We start from the raw sequence: 7,375 nt of genomic DNA on the forward strand, positions 1-7,375 counted from the left end.
TATATAGTCTAACAAACCAACTCTAACATTCCTTTATTAAATTGGTAATAAATTCCTAGCACCTGAAAATGTTCTTTGAACCATTTTTTTTTTTTAAATGTGACTATCACAATCTTATAGTTGAAGCGCAGGAAGCAAACAACTGCATTCCAAAACAGCTAAATATGCAGGTCCAAAAAATGAAGGTACTTTTTAAATTGCCATAAGCCCATTCATCTCCTTTAGCATCCCAAAGATTAAGCACATGTTCTGTTCAGTTATAGAATGAAATTGTAAACATGCGGCACCACTGACATCACAGGACGGTTGCCTATAAAACAAGACTTCTAATGCTGGGCTTCAGCTGCATTTTCTCACAGGTCATCATGCGTACCCAGGAGATCAGTTGTCTGAGCAACCTCTAGATCATGCTAACACTGTGCTACCAGAGCAGGGTGAAAGACAATGTCTGGTGGGGCAAGAGGAGGCACGGTGATGAACTCCAAGTTAGGGTCTCCAGTTAGTTTTATAGCAAGCCACAGGAAGGGCCTTTCAAAGTTTTGGCAGAAATGTCATAGTACTGAAGGTTCTTCTTTTGGTGGAAGACGATCGATTTTGCCTTAACTTTTCTGTCATTAATGTTTACTTTGTTACCACACAGTGCAATAGGGACGTCTTCACATACTTGAACCAGATCTCTATGCCTTGATGTAATCCTTGTTGTTATATCAAACATAATGGCATACCGGGCTTGAATGTCAGAGCCATCTCTCAGCCCAGCAAATTTCTCCTGATCAGCCATATCCAGTACCAGGAACTTAATAGGTCCTCTGTTGGTATGGAACACAAGTGGATGGACCTCAACACTCAGGTGGCCACAGACTTTTCAAATTGACCAATCAGATGATCTTTTCAAATTGATCAATCAAATGGTCAAATTGACTATACTTTTCAAATTGACCAATCAGATGATGCTTCATGGATGTAATTTTTTCAGTACCATTGCCAACCAATACAAGTGGGATCCGGACTTGGGGTTAGTTCTCCTTGCACAGCCATCATGCTCTTGCTTCCAGAAGTGTCTCCAGCCCATCTGACTGAGGCTGAACCACTTTTTATATATGATTGTTTTTCTCACTAATTAATTAGTAAAATCCTAGATGTGTGTTCATGTTAAATTTGCATGAAAATCATGATTTTACCTTTTTGAAAAATATACTCAGCAGCAATAAGTAAAAACTAGTAAATGAAGAAATGATAGAATCAGTATTCTCACTTTTTGCAACTCCTATTGAATTAATGGATTAGGTAACAGTTATCAATTGCTAATGACATCACCTATTAAAAAAGAGACGATAGGTTATATTACCTTGTGGTGGAAATATACCATATCTTCTGTGAAGCAGTCCTACCAAAGTTACTGAACCTGGATTTGAAGATACAGATCAATGAATAAATTAGGCTTCAGGACAATTTGCATTGTGTTATTAATGAAAATTTTTTAAAAACCAGCCCTTTTGAGCAGCCCAGGTGGCTCAGCGGTTTAGTGCCACCTTTGGCCCATGGTGTGATCCTAGAGACCCGGGATTGAGTCCCACATCGAGCTTCCTGCATGGAGCCTCTCTCTCTCCCTCTCTCTCTGTCTCTCATGAATAAGTAAACAAACTCTTAAAAAAACAAAGGAACCAAAAGTTTCCAATTATATGTTCCTCACCAGCAGCACCTTTAATGTCTCTACTATTTCTATCAGCAGTGTGTTTATGATTTAGGGATTCTTCAAAGTGAGATATGTCTTCTCTATTATGCTCCTCACCACCTTCTGTGTCCTTACTAAAAGGATCATTATTATCCATATTCCTACTAATGGTCTGCTTAAGTCACTGTAGGCTGTTTCTATCTTGCTTCTCAAAATTCTTTCAGCCTCTGCCACTACCCAGTTCTGAAGCCACTCCAATATATTTAGCTATTGTTACAGTAGCACTCTACTCTCAGTACCAAAATCTGTATAGTTTTCTGTTGCTGCTGTGTCAAATGACCACAAATATGGTGATTTAAAATAATATAAATTTATTATTTTACAATTTTGTAGGTTAGACATCCAACATGGATCTCAGGGGGCTAAAATCCAGATGTCGGCAGAACTGTGTTCCTTTCTGGAGGCTTTAGGGGAGAATACAATTCCTTATTTTTTCCAGTTTATAGTGGCTGGTCACTTTCTTGGCTCATGGGCAATTTTCTCCCATCTTTAAAGCCAGCAATATCAGGCAGACTTCTTTTCACACTTTATCCTCTGGATTTCTCTTTCAATTCCCTCTTTCACTTTTAAGGATGCTTGTGATTCTTCTGGGTCCACTAGAATAATCAAGGATAATTTCCTTGTCTTAATGGTAGCTAATTAGCAACCTTAACTCCAATCTGCAACCTTAATTCCCCTTTGCCAAGTAACCAAACATATTCACAGGTTCTGAAGATTAGGATGTGGACATTCTTGGGAGACCATTCTGCTTACCGTATATGTTCACCCTAGAAGGAGTTCCCCAGCAAGCTGCCCATTTTGGCCACTCACACTAAAATGAGTCTGCTATTAGCAAATGCCTATGGATACAGACACTCTAAGTAACTTTTCTATTTTTGTAATTTAAAATATGGAGAGACTGTAATTATTCACTAGGTATTTGAGTAAAAGCTTCAAAGTATTGAAAAAATAAGTTTATCTGATCTGGAGAGAAGAAAATTAAACGAACAACCTCACCTCCTCTCCCCACACACTTTTAATTAATAGCCTACAAAAATTCAAGAATACATTTGTATTCTACTCGTATACCAAGAAAATGTAGTGAAAAGGAATAACACGGTGAAAAGAATTCCTAGAAATTAAAAATATGCATGCTAGCATAATTTTTTAAGAAACCTTGCAATTGTTGAAGATATCTCTTTGAAAATATACAAGATGGAAGGTCAGTCCAAGAAGTTCACTTTCAACTGATCAAATTTCCATGAGAGTGCTGAGAAGGTGAAGTGAAAAGTATTCCCCCCAAATGAAATTTTAAACTAAATTTACAGAACTGAAGAGAAACACATGTCTTGAAATAGGAAAGGCTTCTATGTGAAAAGAGACCTGACCTCAGACATCTGTGAGAAATTTCAGAAAATCAAGTATAGAGGATTCTAAAAGCTTTTCATAAGGGAAAGTAATATATACAATAAGATACAACTCGTGAGGGCGTGTCATCAGTACCACCAGAAGATGATAGAATAATTCTTTAAAGTTCAAAGTAAAAGTAACTTTAAACCTAAAATACTTATGCCAGCCAAATTATTTGTCATGAGTGAATATGAAATTTAAGATGTTCATATATTAAGGGATTCAAGGAAGTTTGTCTCTCATACACTCTTCCTCAGTAGAGGAATCAACAAATAATTAATTGTACTAAGAAGAAATAGGAGTGAGAGATTATATAAGTCATCTAAATCTTTATATAAATAGCAGAAAAGAAATGGAGAAAATCTAAATTTGAAATATAAAGATATATCTATAAATATCTTATTTTGCAACATGGAGAAAACCATCTTTAGAACAATACAGAGCTAAGCTTAAAAGTCATTGCCTCTGGTGTTTAGAGTTAGGAGTGGAGAAAGTCAGTTGAGAGGGGGTAGATGATGGTTAATTCTCATAAGAAAGCTTTATATCTCTAAATGACTTTTGTATTTAGGGCTTAGAAGAAAAAAAAGATGGCATCTGCTGGCTGGAGCCATGGAGAGGGAGAGTGTGGAGAAGGTATCTGTCAGCCTCCATCCCAGAGAACATCCCATCAGGCCCCCACAAGCTTCAGATGTCTGCCCCTCAGGTCAACATTCCTGGATAAGCAAGGTCTGAGTGCCCCTGGATCAGCCACTCCCTGTGCGCCCTGCTGAGGTGAGTGTGAGCTCCAGGACCCTTGAATAGTTCTTATTGGATAGCAGCAGCTCTGTTGGTCTGCTGGATGTGAGCCCTGTTGATTTTTAAAGCTAGATGTTTTGGGGGCTCATGTCTCAGGTGCAGGTCTTAAAAGTTGAGATTTCTTGATGTGAGGTTCAAACCCTAAGTGCCTTAGGGGGAAACTCTGGATTTTCAGTTCCCTCTCAACTATGCGTGGGTGTGCTGGGACAGGGGCTTATGAGGAGACCTAGCCTCTCCTGTTCCTTTTGATGTGGGCCTTCTCTTGTTTACTCAGACATGTCAAAGTCTTACAGTTTTTAGTGCTTTTGCAAAGGAAATTGTTCCATATGTAGCTGTAGACCTGGTGTAGGGAGAAAGTGAGTTCAGGATTCACTTTTGTGGCCACCTTGAACCAGAACCTGCCTTTTGGGCTTGGAGATTAAATGGAGAAAAATGAGAAAGCTGAAGGAGAGGAATCAATTTTCCTTATTTGTATTATCAGTCAACATATGGGTAATTTTCATATTATGATACCCGTAGCTTCAAAATCTCTGGATTTTAACTATAGAATTAATTAGTGTACTAAGGCTCTTTGTCACTTGAGTTTTCAAGCTAAAAACTAGATTAACTATAAATGCTTCAGTGTTGCCTATAAAGTGAGTATCCTAGCGACTAAAATGTATCCCAGTAATTAAAGCCTCCATGTCAGCAACATTTAGACAGCAAGATAAGTAACTGAATTATCAGAAGTAAACATCTAGCCATATGTTCATGGTCACCTTATTTGAGTGGTGCACAGCCTCGGTGCATAGTCTTGTAAGAGTGGGCCCTTCAGGACCTGTCAAAAAACAATGAATTTGCTGTTCATAGTTAGATCAACCTGTTGAAACTTCCAAAGACTATTTAAATTTCATGCATGTGCACTGTGTGATTTAGGATCAGAGTCAAGTATTTAAATGCATAAGCCCTGCCCTAGCTGATAATTCCTTCAGATATACCCATTGACAGCAAAATAGATTTGTTCTCACAGTAATAAATATTGGGAAAAGTGGGGGAAGTTGCAAATGGAAAAACTTCTTACTGATGGACCTTAAAAGCTTCCATATCTTTTCTAATTCCAAGATTGTCAGTTAGTGTGTGTGTGTGTATATATATATAGTATATATAGTATATAGTAGTATAGTAGTATATATAGTATAGTATATATGTACAGTATAGTATATATGTATAGTATATATACTATACATGTAGTTTATATATAGTATTATATTTATATAGTATATATAGTATATATGTATAGTAGTATATATAGTATAGTATATATAGTATATATAGTGTATATATATATACTTCTATGTAGTGTACATATGTGTGTGTGTGTGTGTATATGTATATATATGTCTTCATGACTAACATATATCACTCAATATACTACTAATAAAGGAGTTAAAGATAGAAAACTGAATAACCAACCACTGTTTTACCATAAAAAGGCGTACATTGTGGAATTATATACTGGTAATCGGTCCAAGATTTATTTATCACAAGTTGACGTCATGATTTTGATTTTGCTTTGGAAGTAAGATGATGATGACTCTAAAAAGCTTCAGTCCTGAAGGGAAAAAATAGCCCTTGCTGTCCTTTTCTGCCCATTTCTACTATTGAAAGATAGTGTGGGTGTTAGTTATTCTGGCTCCAAAAGACAGGCTTGATTGGAAGTCACTTTTGCCCCATAGTGAGTTGTGTCAGTATAAACCGTGAATTCAGTTTATGGATCTCAATAGCCAGTTTATAATGACAGCAAAGTTACTGGTTGTATATCATCTGGATACGTTAAATATATCATTTCTACCAACTGACTCTGAGAGAGTGTAGTCAGGAGGTTCATGTCCCTACAAAATTAGGGAAAATAAAGTTTTTATGACAGTGCAATTGAAACTTAAGACCTGTTTGAAAACAGGTTAAAAATGTGGATATAGCAAATTCTTTTTTTTTTTTTTTGATATAGCAAATTATTGAGTACATAGATAATATTTGGAATTAAGGAATGCATCATGTAATTCAGAGTCACTGTCAATCAATTATAAGAGGTTGCTAAAAAATAAAACATAAAAGAAAAGGATAAAAATTATATAAGATAGAAACTGAGAATCTAGAAATCAGTATGGTGGCATGTGTAGGAGAAATATTAATAAGAAAAAAATTAAAAAGAATTAGGTTAAGGGAACTCTAAAACTCTGGCTGACTCTGATGGGGTGGAGAAAATCTCTCAAAATGTGGTAAGGACAAAAATATTCCTTTCAATTTTCCATTGATTGATTAATGGATAAAAGTGATGTAGTATATTACTCAGCCATCAAAAAGGAAATCTTGCCATTTGCAAGGACGTGGTTGGAACTAGAGATTATTATGCTAAGTGAAATAAGTCAGTCAGAGAAAGACAAGTACCATATGATTTTACTCATATGTGGGATTTAAGAAACAGATGAACATAGGGGAAGGGAAAGAAAAATAAAATAAGATTAAAAAAAAGAGGCAAACCATAAGAGACTCTTAACTATAGAGAACAGACTGGGGGTTGCTGAAAGTGAGGTGAATGGGGGAGCTGGTTAAATGGGTGATGATGGGCTTTAGAGAGGGCACTGGTTGGGGTAAGTAATGAATCACCAAATTCTATTCCTGAAACCAATTCTAGACTATATATTATATAACTTGAATTTAAATTAAAAAAATGTTCCTTTCAATTAGACTTATATATTTACATTATTAAAGAATCTGTTTATTGTTTATTTTAGAAACTAGAGGAAAGCATGAAGGCTAAGAATATTACCAATATAATTTGAAAAATGAATTTGGTTAATATCATATATCCTTTTCAGAAACACAGCTACCTTCCTAATTCTACTATGATTTCCCATTTTGATCTGCAATACAGCAAACATTGCTAAGCTGTGATTTTCTTTAATATAATAATATAGGCTACAAAAAGAGTTTTTTTTAGCAGTATCAGAAATGTACACATTGCTCTGTAGGAAGTGACATTCAGTGTCAGAGTAGAGTCTAATGTACAATGTTTCTTGTGTTTTAATATTTTATGGATTTTTTCCCCTGCAGTTGAAACATAGCACATGAAGTTTTGGAAAAAAAGAGAATTATTTAAAATTTTTTGAGACATAGTTTTCTTTTGCAATGAGTGAGTATTACTAGGCATTGCACATAATTAGGCTAGAGGATTCATTTTGTAAATGTAATTCTCTGTGTAAGAAAACTGCCAAGACTTTTTTTTCCATTTAATATTAGAAAAATGTAAACTTATGCAAATCAAACAGAATAGTGTACCCACCACCCAGTTTAAAGAATTATCTAATTTTTTGGTCATTTTTGTTTTGTTTTTCCACCCATCTTTACTGGATTTTTAAAGTAGTTTTTGTTTTTGTTTTTTGTAAAATTTACTACATTGAAATGCACAAATGTAAC

General features: G+C 35.4%; 1 pseudogene; it reads right to left on the minus strand.

Annotated features, from left to right (window-relative positions):
• Positions 1-353: 353 nt before the first annotated feature.
• Positions 354-1,832, minus strand: LOC121495196 (annotated as a pseudogene).
• Between the last annotated feature and the right edge of the window lie 5,543 nt (positions 1,833-7,375).

The sequence above is a fragment of the Vulpes lagopus genome, chromosome 7, assembly GCF_018345385.1.
Source record: "Vulpes lagopus strain Blue_001 chromosome 7, ASM1834538v1, whole genome shotgun sequence".
Taxonomy (NCBI): domain Eukaryota; kingdom Metazoa; phylum Chordata; class Mammalia; order Carnivora; family Canidae; genus Vulpes; species Vulpes lagopus.